At 52.8% G+C, this 13,952-nt stretch overlaps 1 protein-coding gene across 1 annotated transcript in view; it reads left to right on the top strand.

The window, feature by feature from the left end:
• GLIS1 (GLIS family zinc finger 1) overlaps nt 1-13,952 on the top strand; it is a 224,727-nt gene that overhangs the window by 141,690 nt on the left and 69,085 nt on the right. The window lies entirely within an intron of this gene.

Here is a 13,952-nt window from a genome sequence, read left to right as displayed (position 1 = left end):
GATATCCTTGGCCTAATCTCTGTGTCTGCCCCCAAGGAAGGGTGGCACAGTGTGCCTTGATGTGTTTGTATGACGAGAACACATGGGTGGCAGAGTGTGCCTTGATGTATTTGCATGATGAGAACCGTGGGTCTCCAAGGCCGCTGCTTCATCTGCCCAGCCACAGGGCAGTAGTGTGTCTGGTCTACAGGGTCCGGTGTTGTAGGCAAGGTCAAGCCTTCTACACTCCTTCTGCTGGGCTCTTTCTCATGGAGCGTTCAGTCTGGGAAGGCCCAGTGTTCTCCCTTGCCCAGAACCCAGGGGTGACATATGCAGGAAGGAGGCAGGAGCCACTGGCAGCCGGCTGCATTAACTCCATCCTCCTGGAGCGAGATGCTGACACTTGGGGCCAGCTGGCCTGTGAATCTGTGAGCTGGGCATGTGAGGGATCAGTTTCTGCAGCTTCCAGGAGGCTGGATCTTGAAGGAGCAGCAGGAGGTCCCTTTGTACACTAGTGAGCAGGCCATTGCCTGTGCCAAGGGGAAGCAGGAGGATGGAACTGGTGGTTGGTGTCCTGGTATCCAGAGGGGTAGTGGGGAGAGGCTGCACTTGGCAGGCTGAGTATTTGATTTTATCCTGTGCCTTTGGTTGAGAGGATACTGGAGGGAAGGCTGGTGCCTGGGCCACCGCTGGGCATGCCGTGGTTCATTTGGGGTCTTGTACATGCCCCTCCCTGAAAGGAGATAACCAGTAGACAGAGCCTGCAGGCCAGGCTGACCTCTTGGAAGATAGAGGGGCCCATCTTTCCCTGAGACCCTGGAGCCAACAGCCATTGAGCCACAGTCCTCATGCCTTTTCTCCTGTGTGTGAGCCCACTGGTGTCTGCAGGGGCCTAGGTGCAGGATGCATGGCCTGAATGACCCTTGACATGATGTGGTCCGTGGCCTTCTCACAGTGAGGCCTCTGTGTGGAATCAGTATTTGGGAGTGTCTGTGTTGGACTTTAGGGACTTTGGAAAGGATCTAGGCCTCCCCTGCCTCCATTTTCTAGCTTGGGGAGTGGTAGCCCAGCCGGAGGCCCAGGGCCTAGGTTACTCAGGGCCATCTCACGATCTCATTCCTAGGCCAGGCTGCCAGGACCTCATCTGATTCCACCTGGCCCTGGGGACACTCACACTCAGGGATGGGTGGGAGATCCATGACAGGTCCTGGCGGGGAGGCCCAGAGTGCTTCATGGAGAAGGTGGTGTCTGAGCTGTGTCTACACTAACCTATGATTACATCAATCTTTATGAGTCTGGTAAAAGCAAGGGTTCTTACAGATGGAGAAACAAAGGTTCAGTGGGGTCTAGCTGGCCTTCAGCTTGTTCCTGTGAGAACACCTGGTCTTGCCTTGTGGTGGGGGTTGGGATTATGGTGACAATCATACCAGCAGGCAGCTTCTGAGGGTTGGCCATGTGCAGGTGCTCCACTGAGTGCTAACTTCACCTGGCCCTCAGCATAGCCCTGTAGGGCAGCTACTGTTAAACCCCGATTTTATAGATGAGGAGACTGAGGCTCAGAAAGATTGCATAATTTGCCCCAGGTCATATAGTTAGATGAGACAAACATAACAGTAGCAATAATAATAATAGAGGCTAAGAATCACAATAGTAACAATAATAAAAGTTACTTGCCCAACATTATACAACTAGTAACTATGAGGGTGGCTTTGAACCTACATCTCTCTCTACACTTAATGCTCTTGTTGATGTAGATCTTCTGCTCAACTGATTATTCTCTGGGGTCCTGGGGTAGCCCTGCTGGGTGCCACCTTCTGGAGCCTTCAGCAGCTCCTTCTCAGCACCTCCCCTGTGCCCCTCCTGCCTGCCGTGGGGTGGGTAACCCAGGGGAAGGGGCGGGCCCCAACCCACACCCAGATAAATAAAATCTCTCTTCCCTGTAAAATTATTAATTTCTCATGACAGGCCTCTGCTACCATGCACTGTAATAGACAAAGGAATTTTGGACCCAGAGCCTCTGGAGAACAGGAAATAGATGAGACATTTTGATTGAAGAGTAAATGGCCCACTAAAATAGCAGTTAATCCTTTTATTATCTTTCCAGCAGCCGTTTCCACAGTTCTTTCATGAGGTAAGCCTCTCCCCACCCCATCCAACTGTAGTACTCCCGTCCTTGCAGCTGGTTTAAATTTAGCCAGTGGAGCCTCTGCCCCGGCACCAGGCAGGCTCGCAGTGAGAGGAGCCCTGCTCCCCTCTGTCCGGGCAGTGGAGTCCTGAGGCCAGGTCTGGGACAGGGACTCTCTGGCCCCTGGAGTAGACCGCACCATCCGCCCCCCCCACCCTGTCCCCACTTGGCCCATCCACACTGTCCAGAGGAAGCTTCCTAATCTCTTTGTAATATCCTGTTTTGTTTCTTACATTGCCTGAGTTGTCTTAGCCTTATTAAATGTGGGTCTTCATCTTCGTTAAGATAACAAGCTTACGCGTCCAACGCAAATACTGACGCGACGCCTCAAAGACGTTAACTTTGAAAAGATTAAGTTCATGCTTTCTTAGGTTGGTTCTCCCAGACGACCGGGATTCTGATCGTCTGAGACCACAGAAATCAGCAGACTGGGTAGCTTGCTTTCCTCCACGTCAAGAAAGAGGTAGATGAGGAAAAGAAAACGCCTCGGGACAGTGTCTTTCCTACCTTGGGTTCTATAAAGTAACAGTAGTAATGACAAGGCTCCCTCCCTCACTCCTGTGAAGAGTTTTACCAAAGCTGAGAACACAGCCTGGAGGGCACATGCAGGGGGAGAAGCCCAGCTCTAGAGTGTCCTAGACCCGGGTCCCAGCCGTGCCTGCTGCTTTCCAGCTGTGTGACCTCAGGCAGGTGACTTGCCCTCTCTGAACTGTGACATAACTGGATCGTAAAACAGGGCAGTTATACCAGTTCTTGCCTTTTAGGGTTGTTGTGATTTGGGTTAAAAGAGATGACAAGGGTCAATGCCTGTTTAATTCTCTCCTTCCCCATCACACTCTTTCACAGTGATCTCAGGAGATTTGTACAGTAGCCCTAGGGGTTTGGACAGGGTCATTTAAAGCCATTTTACAGCTGATGAAACTGAGACTCAAAGCAGCTAGTCAGTGGTGGGGCCTGGACACAACGCGGGCTGAATGCAGCCGCCCCTGTGCTCAGCGGGTTGGGTAGGGCAGCCACGTGGCAGGTGCTTCTGCAGGGGCAGTTCACTAACCTTAGTGGCCAGTGTCTCCCAGGGATCCCCAGTGTTTAGCATCTTGCTGTCACAGCAGGTTATCTGTCTGTAGGGGGTGCCTGGGCCCAGATCGGGGCAGCTGGCCAGCACAGGGGCCTCCAGCACATGCCCTCCAGCCCTGACAAGCACCTATAGTGTCAGGACTGGGTTCTCACTGGCCCGGGTTCCTGCAGTGTCAGGACTGGGTTCTCACTGGCTCAGATTCCTCTGGTGGCTGCTACTGCTGCACTGGCCACTGTCACCACCCCCTATGCCCCTCTCTGCTATTTGTCGGTTTGATCCAGGTACTTTTGAACCTGGGACCGGGGAAATACATCTGGCCAGAAGCTAAGTGTTACTGATTGGTCCTAAATAGGTGAGGGACTCAGCACCAGCTGCCCTGCTGGGCCTCCTGTGATGGCCTTGTCCTCCCAACCTAGGCCTGACTTACCCTCTTCCCCATAATCCCCAGGCTCTGGCTTCCCTTTTAGCCTTGCCCCAATCCTCTTGCCAACCCACACCCTCACTCCACTGTCCCAAGAAACAAAACTGGGTGCTGGGAGGGTGTGTGTGGTAAAGGAGTTACTCTTCACTGAGAGATTCAGAGATTCTTCCCGGCTCAGTGCTAGCTATTCCCCACTCCATCTTCAGAATAGCACTAGTCAGAAGTCTGAACCCAGAGAGGCCAAGTCACTTCCCAGATCGCACAGTCTGCCAAGTGGCAGGGGACAGATACTGACTCCATCTGCTGACCTGCCCAGCCAGCCTCTCAAGAATTCAAGAGAGGCTTGATGAGTGTTCTGGGCTCAAAGCGAAGGAAGAGAATCAAGATATTCTGAGATAAAGTATGTCCAGCTGTGAACTACTATGCCTGTTTTATGGAGGAAGAAGCTGGGTGTTTCTCATGTTCCCAGGCAGAATGACGGGCCCTGGATCACCTGGCTCGGCTACTCAGCCCGTTCCACAGGCCACGCTGCCTTCCACCCACCCTCCTTGCAGAAGTCACCTCTGTGCTTTCCACGTCATAGTGAGTGGAGTCCCTGGACATCTGCTCCCCCTCCGCCTGTCTTGAGACCAGGCCTGTGGGTTCAGGCGTGCTTCTGAGCCAGCAGACACCCCTGACTCATCTACCATCTGAGGCTCATCCCAGGGAATTGTCACGGAGTCTGAGCGTCTGAGCGCATAGGTCTGCCAATCCACCTCCGTCACGTACACACAGAGGGTAGGGAAGACAGATCCCAAGAGGGAGGTCAGGCCCAGGATCACGCAGAAGATGGGCATCAGAGGGCAGGGAGGTTTCCTGAAGGAGCTGGAGCCAAAAGCTGGGGAAGGTTTCAGCTCTGGGAAAGAGGCCCTCAGATGAGGAAAGCACGATCGCCCTGAAACGCTTGCCTCACTCGGGTGAGGCCCTCCTGTGTGCCAGGCCTTGTGCTGGGGGCTGGGGGTCCAGAGAGGATGTGATGTGAGGCTCCTGGCACTGTGGGAAGAACACTGCCTTTGAACCCTGCTCAAAGGAGGGAATGGAGGGAGGGGAGCCAGGAGCCCAGGGTCTGAGGCCTGGCTCTCTAACCTTGTCCAAGTCGGTCAGGGGGCACAGGAATGTTACTGAAACACTTGTTGGGTGCTCTTCAATTTATGTCAAGCTTCTACACGCATGATCTCAGCCCTCAGAACATTCCTGGAGATGGGAATTATTATCCTCCTTTTACAAAAGGAGAAAGTGCAGTCCAGTTCAGGCTTGAGTTCAGGTCTCAAGTGCATCATGAGGTCTGTTTGAACCCAGGGCTCTGCTTGACTCCAGAGATTGTGTGTTGGCCAAGACCCCAAGCTGCCTCCCAGGCAGGGAATCATCAGTCTGTTTACAGACACTGAGAGAATATCCAGACCTGAACCTCATTCAGTGAGCTGCCACTGAGTACCTTTCGTGTGCCCTTGACTGGGCCCTGGGGTCACAGAAAGGAATCTAACCTGGCCTGGCTTTGAGGAGCCCACAGTCAGGTGGGGAACTTAATGGACATTGGCATGTTTTCTTGAGAAGCCAGTTCTCAGTCTCGAGAGCCTACTATCTGCTGACTTGATGGGTCTCTAGTTCTGCCTTAGAACAGAAAGCACCTCAGGGTTTAGGAGTAAGACAATTCACCTTCCTTAAAATATATCAGTCACCTGGCTTGGCGCCTGTAGCTCAGTGGCTGTGGGTTCTAATTCAGCCTGGGCCTGCCGAACAATGGCAACTACAACAACAACAACAACAAAAATAGCCAGGCATTGTGGCAGGTGCCTGCAGTCCTTAGGAGGCTGAGGCAAGAGACTCACTTAAGCCCAAGACTTTGAGGTTGCTGTGAGCTGTGACTCCATAGCACTCTACTGAAGGTGACAGCTTGAGACTCTGTCTCAAAAAAAATAAAAATGAAAAATAAAGAAATTAGTCACCTGAAAAAAGGTTCCTTCCTGGAGGCTGGGGTTTCTGGTCAAACCGAGAAGCTACAAAATGAAACATGTTTGAAAACCTCTGCCCCGGTGAATCTGCTGTAAATGAGCCCAGGGGGGCCAAGCTGTTCCAACCAACTCAGATCACTGTGCCTCATTCTGGGGTGGGGAAGGGTCGGGTAGGGAAATTGTTCTGGGCAAAGGCAGCCTGCTCATTGGCACTACAGCGCCCTCATTACTGAGCCTTTCTGGGATGGGTCAGTTCTTGCGTCTGCTCTCACTGTTAGACGGGGAAGGTGAAGCCCAGAGAGTGGGCATCATGGCTGTGTCACCTGGGGAGTTACAATCGCCCTGGGATGCCTGCTGCATTTCTTCCTATCCTGAAGCCTCCTATCCTCCTAAACTCCTACAGCAGTGTTTCTCAACTTTTTTTTTTTTTTTAATCCCTGAGCCTATAATTAAGCTTCCCCGGCACTCTGAAATTATGTTGATCAAGAAAAAAAAGAATGTATTTACTATGCTTTGAACCTTTTCAAAAATGATTTAATTAACGATCTTTAAAATTTTTCATGGCACTCTGGTTGAAAATCACTGTCCCGGAGAGTCTTTGCATGCTCCAGGCTTGGCTTTTGCTAGTTGTTCTCTCTGGAATGCCTTTCCCAGTCTGCTGAACTCCTACTCATCCTTCACAACCCAGGCGGTGCTCCCTCCTCAGTTCCCCCCCTTCTCTCTGCCTCCTATTCTCCCAGCACGTGTTGTCTCATGTTTGTTTCTGTGTTTCCCAGTCTCTCTAGGACCACATTCCCTTTGGTGCCTAAGCAGCTGTCCTCGGTGGTAGAGGAGCTGAGCCCATCCCTGGGACAGAGGCTCTGCCCGTGGTCATGCAGCATTTCTGCTCTACAGCTGCGTGAGGTTGCCTGGGCCTGGTCCTCTTTTGTGGTTTCCTATGACATCACAACATTCGTGAGACCTTAAAGATCGTCACATCCACCCTCTAATCTGATGCTTGACGTTTTTCTGTAAGAAAGCCTATATTTGCAACCTGACTTTGCTACCTGTATGCCTGTTATTGCTTGCCATTATAACTTCTACAAGCCTCAGTTCCCTCACTGAGAAAATGGAGGTGACAGGACTGTCGTGAGGCTTCAACGAGAACTGGACTGTGGTGCACACAGGAAGCATACGATACCTGGTTCTGGCTGTTCGGGACCCCTTGCGTTAGGTAAAGAGAAAGGGAACGTCTAAAATGGATAATGGCTATACAGTCGTGAATGTCCCCAAGGAAACAGAAAAGGCTGTTGGGAGTCCCAGCTCTGTGGCCTTGGATGAGTCACTTGGCTGGGCTGAGCCTCAGTTTGCTTCTACATGCATGATCTCAGCCCTCAGAACGTTCAGCCCGGGCCTGCCGAACAATGACAACAACAAAAAAAACAGCCGAGTGTTGTGGCAGGTGCCTGCAGTCCTGGCTACTTGGGAGGCTGAGCACACTCAGAATTTGAGCACAGAGTTCATCGGGGCCCGACAGATGCTAATGCCCTTTCCTGTCTTGAGCTCAAGATTTAGCTCCGCAGAGCTTGGCTTACACTGGACTCCTCCCTCCTCTAGTTTTTAAAAATAAAAACCAGAGCTCATAATAAGGAGAGGTTTCCTGGGTGCCATTGTCCTTCTAGTTCTCCAGCCTTCTCAGCAGGTCAGAGCCCTGAAGGCCCCCTTTAGCCACTGTGCAGAGGGGAGACTGAGGCCCTCGCTGTCAATAACTTGGCTGGGGGACTGGACATAGATGAGCTAGAAACTTGTCCCAGATCTGCTGCTTGCTAGCTGTGCAGGGTGGACAAGGCAGTCCATTCCTGAGCCTCAGTTTATGCATCTGTAAAATGGGAGCTGTGACATTACTCCCCGAGAAGAGGTTCTGTGAGGAGCAGAGGGACTGTGCCCCACACTGCATCCTGCTGTGTGGGAGGGTCAGCAGTCAGCACTCCTGCTCACAGCCGCACCTCTGAGTACAGAGAGGGCCCTGTCACAGGTGTGTTCCTGCTCACAGCCGCACCTCTGAGTACAGAGAGGGCCCTGTCACAGGTGTGTTCCTGCTCACAGCCGCACCTCTGAGTACAGAGAGGGCCCTGTCACAGGTGTGTTCCTCCCACTTGGCTTCTCCGTCAGCAACAGACCTGCTTAGCCACGTGCTCCCCACGTGCAGTTCTTGGCCTGTAGGCCCCTACCCACGGCTCTCCTGGACTCCTCCTTCCCTGCTCACCCCCACCCCTTGATTCCTTGCTCGCCTCCCACCCCTGCCTTGTCTCCATCCTTGAGCCTCCCTTCCCATCTTAAATGCTGAGCCAGGCTCAACTACAAGAGGGACTCTGCCTGACAAATGCCAACATTATAACCTAGTGGTTAGTAGCCTCATATTAACCTGAAATTTAAGAAAAAATAAAATTCTGAGCCAGGAATGGGTGAGCCACAGTGGACCAGGGGCTGAGCACGTGGGGTAACCACTGGGGTTCCCACCCCTATTCTGCCCTTAGCCAGCTGTGAAAGGTCTACGCAAATCATGTGGCTTCTCTGAGCCTCAGCTTCCTGTCTGTGGAGGGGAGAATGTTGTGAGAATTCAATGAGATCGTACATGTGAGGCATTTGCCTCATGCCTGGCATATATTAGGTACTCAAAAACAGAAGCTCCTTTCTTTTACTTTTTTCTTTTTTGGAGTCATCAACCCCAAGCTGTCACGGAGATGGGAATTCCTGGGATCACTGAACTTGAAGGAACAGGAATGCTGGCCAAATTTTGTGAGGTCAGTTTTACTTTGTGAAATGTGAAAAAAGTTAAGGATTAAAAAGCCATAGCTCTCTGAATTGAATTTAATAAAAGAAAAAAGCTTTGGGGTTTAATGTGAGATTGAAATGATTGTCTCATTGGAATGAGGAAGTCAGATAAAATCAACAGGGACTCCAAGAAAGTGTCCAGACCATGTTTGCTGAGAGGGACATCCCGGGGACGGTCGATTTCATGATTGAGCATTAATAGGCTCTGTCTCCACTGGATGGCAGATGGGTTGGCCAGAGCTGGCTTTACTTGCCCTGCTTGGACAGCCACAGACTTCTACGTCTTGTGCTCATCTGTTACGTGGGTGATGGGTTAGATGACCCAGAAGGTCTCAGTTACCGTGAGCACCAAGGCCCAGGATGCTCAGGAGAAGGGATGGAATCTGTTGAGCCTTTACCTGTGCCTGTCCCTCGAGAAGAGCTTTGATCTAATCTGTAGCCACCACCCCTCCAACCTTTCAACACAGCTGCATTGACACCCACGCTATGCCAGCTCCCATGTAGTGTCAAAGGAGGAATGGTCTGATGGCAAGGGAATTAACCAAAATGCCTCAGAGACACGGGGGGGGGGGGAGGCTTCCCCTGGGTTGTCATGAGAGCTGGACTTCGACAGGTGGGTAGGAGCTTTCCAGGTACAGACCATGAGGAAAGGCATTGCAGGAAAAGGGAACAGCATGTGCAAAAGTTTTGGGTTGCAACTTTTTTTTCCCCTGAGACAGGGTTTCATTCTGTCACCTGGGCTACAGTACAGTGTCGTCATCGTAGCTCGCTGCAATCTGAGACTCCTGGGCTCAAACAATCTTTCTGCCTCAGTCTCCTAAGTAGCTGGGACTCTAGCTGTGCCATTATGCTATGCCCAGCTAATTTTTCTATTTTTTTACAGAAATGGGGAGTCTCTCTTTTGCTCAGGCTGGTCTTGAACTCTTGAGCTCAAACAGTCCTCCCATCTTGGCCTTCCAAAGTGCTAGGAGTACAGGCGTGAACCACCGTGCCTGTCTGAGATATGACAGTCTTGGCCCTTGTGGAGATGTCCCCTTAGGCTTGGATGGAGTTATAGGCATATGGGGTTAGGGGCAGAATGGCAGTTGGAATTGGGCCCTAAAGGACTTCAAAGTTCAGTATGAGGAACTTGGACTGTACCCCAAGGACAGTGGAGAGGGTTCTGAGCAGGAGAGTGATAGAAGCAGAGTTGACATTTAGAGTGTTGGTAGTGTGACAGGTACATAGTAGGGATAGGGACTGTCTACAGATGAGGACATTGAGGCCCAGGAAGAGAGAATAATCCACATCTGGACCCCTTTCCCCAGAGCAGCACACATGGGACCATGCCACCAGCAGGGCTAGGCTGTCTCCCAGTGCCTGGGCACCCATGGCCCTGGCCAGGTCAGCCCAGTGAGCCATGCCAGGGCATAGTGTCTACACAGGGTTGGGTAATGGAGCCCAGTCCCCCTCTGGAAACTGTGTCCAGCACATTTACCAGTGGGAAATGGGAAAGGCATTTCCCATAATGTGGTTCCGTAAAGTTTGCACAACTGTTCTTTGTTTTCCGTCAGTCCCACAATAAATCTTCCTCCTCTGCCAGGACTGGAGCCCTTGGTCTGTAAGTGATTAGAGCTCTGACTCGAGCAGCTCCGCCTTCTCCAGTGCATTCTTCTGACACAGGCGATGATAAAAAAGGAGGATGTCACCGAGATCGTTGCCTTCCAGGTAGCAATTCCAAACAGCTGGAGGTGGCCGCCTGTTGGAAGGCAGCCTGCTCTTGCCTGCTCTCTTTGTCCTTGATGAGCCTGCCATGTTGGGGCACAAGCTCGCACAGCAGATGGACAGTGTGGCACTGGGCTGGATGTTTCCTGAGGATGAGATGATGGGACTGGAGGTCTCCACAGGACTGGGCATTTCTGGGCTAGGTCTCTGCTGGGCATGAGAATATCTAGCACCCAGTGAGTGTCTGTTCAACTGATGGGCAATGTGCCAGCCTCTTCATTTCATCAAATCCAAAAGGCAAGCTGGGCGCCTGTGGCTCAAGTGGCTAAGGCGCCAGCCACGTACACCCAAGGTGGCGGGTTTGAATCCAGCCCGGGCCTGCCAAACAACAAGGACGGCTGCAAGCAAAAAATAGCCAGGCGTTGTGGCAGACGCCTGTGGTCCCAGCTACTCGGGAGGCTGAGGCAGGAGACTTGCTTGAGCCCAGGAGTTGGAGGTTGCTGTGAGCTGTGATGCCATAGCACTCTACCCAGGGGGACAGCTTGAGCCTCTGTCTCAAAAAAAAAAAAAAAATCCAAAAGGCACAGAATTTTTGAGCTCAAAGTAACATGTGCACCTTCCTGGTGCATGGCCAGGCCCTGGACAGGGAGGGATGCCGAGTTCCTGTGCTCAGGGGATGCACAGGACAGTGGTAGGACCCCTCTCTTACAGTGGGTCCCTAAAATCCACAGAGTAGAAGTTGCCTGGGTAGTGTCACATCTGGGACTCCACCTCGTCCCTGCTCTGTGCCCCATAATCTTCCCACTGCCACAGTTGCCTTGCACATTTAACTGTGAGTTTCTGCTTCCCAACATCTGCCAAACTCCAAGTGTTGGAGCTGTTTGGACGACAGCGTCATTTCTGACAAGGCTTTGTTGCCAGTGAACGTGACAGTGATTAGAGTTTGAAAGCGTTTGGCCGTAGGCAGAAAAATGGGTCTACTGTGCTTCAGAGACTTCCTTAAGACCCCACGACCCCACTGCCTACCATTCCCCTTCCCCCAGGCACCCAGGCAGAAGAAGGTGGATCGCTGAGACCACAGCCAACTGCTTGGGTTTGCACTTTGCTGCTTGTGGGTGTGGAAACTGAGGCCAGTAGAGAAGATTTGGCTCACTGACAATCACAGAGCAGAAGAACCCAAGCTCCACATTCTTTTCTCCCAGCCAGTATCCTGCCCACTGGACAGAGGCCCCGTCTGTTGCGTGCCTACCATATGCTAGCCCCTCATGGAGAGGGCTTACATGCATTGCCCCCCAAGTTCCAAAGAACACTGGCTGGCATTGTGTCCACTGGGGAGGAGACTTTCAGGGTTCAGCCTCATCCCCTGCCCTTCCTAACCCCTGCCACACCCTGTGACAGATGGGGCTTCCAAGGCCCAGGGCAAGGAGATGACCTGGTGGAGGTCACACAGTGGGAGATGGCTGGTGGGTATGCCGACCACACATGTCAGAATCACCTTCCTTCCCAGCAGAGGCTGATTCACCAAGTGCTGCCTGGCAGGCTCCAGGATGACCTGACTAGCAGTGAGTTGCCAGCGTCACACCTCCTCACAAGCACTGGAAAAGTGCAATGACTGTTTGCTGTGGATGTTAAGCCAGAGGAAGCCTGGCCTGTGCACCACCGCACGCTCGTCACCTCCCCTGCCTGCCTCAGCGGCGGCTTCCTTTCTTCACACCACCTGACCGCTGGGGCCTCAGTTTCTCTGTGTGTGATTAGAACATGGGTTAGGTGAAATTGAAAGCCCTCCTAGGTGTCATGATCTGACTTCGTCTAGGTAGGGGTGGTGAGGGCCTGGGGTTCAGAGCCCAGTTACTTCTTCAGCTCTGCCTGTGGCTCTGGGCAAGTCACCCTGCCATTTGGAGGCCTCAGTTTTCTCATCTATAAAATGGAAGACTTGGACTCCAGAGATCCCTAAGATCTTATGAATGCAAACATTCAGATGTCCATCATTTTATTATCCTTCCACATTCCTGGCAGGTCCCAGGGAGGCGGAAGGAGGTGGAGGGCAAGGAAAGCACAGGTGCAGGGCCGCTGCTGAGCTCTCTGGTTCCGGGTCTTCCTCCACCCCTCCCTCTTGCTCTGTCCCAGCCAGACTGGCCTCCTGGCTATTCCTCAGACACGCAGTGTTTGTTTCCTCCTCAGGCTTTTTGCAAGGCATTTCGCTCTCCCCGGGATGCTCTTGCCCCGGCCAGACCGCTGCTCTGTGTCACCTTCTCCAGGAGGCCTGCCCTGACTGCCTGTCTGAAATAGCACCTGTGGCCACTCTCTGTCCCTTAATCTGCCCGACATTATGTGATGTGTTTGTGTATGATCTTTCCCTCTACTTAAACATAAGCTCCCTGAAGTGTAGATCTTTTTATTTCTGATCCTGACACACTATGTGATCAACAGACATTTGCTAAATGAACGTTATTGGATGAAAGGGGAGAGAATGGTTCAGTGGGCAGAAGGGATGGAGTCTGCTGGGGAGGCCCTGCTTGCTGTCCTGGGGCATCTCTGGGTCAGGCTAGCTGGGGTAGGAGGTACACAGTAGGTGCTCAGCCCTCCCCTTCCTATCCCTGGCCCATCAGGGCAAAGCAGGGGCTGCACCTCCAGGCCACAAGCTCACCGAATATCAGACCCAGACAAGAACTCAGAAATGAGCCCTGCCAATTGTGCCTACAAATATGGAAACTGAGGCCCAGAGAGGAGGCCTTCTTGTCCAAGTTCCCACGCTCTCCGCCCAGCTGGGCACGACATTTGCAATCAAGTCCTCCACATGGTAGATGCGCAGTAATTAGCGGCCGCTGCCACAGCTGTTTACCATTACTCCCTCTCCGCAGATCCTGGTTTTATGACCTTGGGCACAGAGGTGGGGCAGGAGAACAATTTTGCATTAATTGACGACAAAAGGACTAATACAGCCAAGAGTGCAGCAGGGGAAATGATTAAACTGTCCAGAAGCAGCTACTCGAAAGTGTGAGGACGGAAGGGCAGTGGCATTTACTGCGAATGCGTTCTCTTCCAGATAGCAGAGGCAGCCCCTGCCTGGGACTTCTCAGGGTCTCGTGTCACGTGTGAGCAAACTGAGCCCCAGGGAGGGTCGGAGCCGGGATTCTGGCCTCCCCTGTCCAGGGCGCCCTCTGTGCCAGCACGAGCGTCTTAATCTGTCACTGCGGTTCCTTAAAACTGCGTGGGTTAGAGGAAGTTGGAAGCCCTCCATGTCTCGTGACCTGACTGGCCTCAGTAGGGGTAGTGTGGGCCAGGCAATCACAGGTAACCTGGGCTCTCTGCGGATTTGGAGTCTCCACCTTCTCTGGGAGGTGAAGGGAGTCAGCACACGGAGGTCTCCTCACATCTCATCCTTGTTCAGGAAGGCTGCCATCCTCACAGCCAGAGAAGACCTGCAGGGCTCGGAGGGAGGGACTCAGGCAGCTGCCTCGGGCTCCAGCCTGGGGAGAGGGAGGGAACAGGGGCAGGAGAGAGGAGCTGGGCAGCTAGTGGTGCATCCGAGGGGGTGGAGGCCCTGTGGGGAAGTCCCACGGCCAGGCACAGTTGGCATGGGGACTGGAACCCAGGTAAGCCTGAAGGGGTACCCACTCCTTAGGAGGGCTTGGAACTCAGTGTTCCTCAGGCCCTTGGCTGCTCATGCTCTTACCCCGTTCTAGTCTCACCTCTTCAGTGGGAATGATAATCCTGCTCCATCTGCCTGGGGCTCCTTATCCGCCCCTTGCCCTGCCACTGTCCTCATGACCGCCTCCTGTC

Source organism: Otolemur garnettii, unplaced genomic scaffold (assembly GCF_000181295.1).
Source record: "Otolemur garnettii isolate 467f Iridium unplaced genomic scaffold, OtoGar3 scaffold00066, whole genome shotgun sequence".
Lineage (NCBI taxonomy): Eukaryota > Metazoa > Chordata > Mammalia > Primates > Galagidae > Otolemur > Otolemur garnettii.
This window is presented reverse-complemented; position numbering and strand designations above follow the sequence as displayed.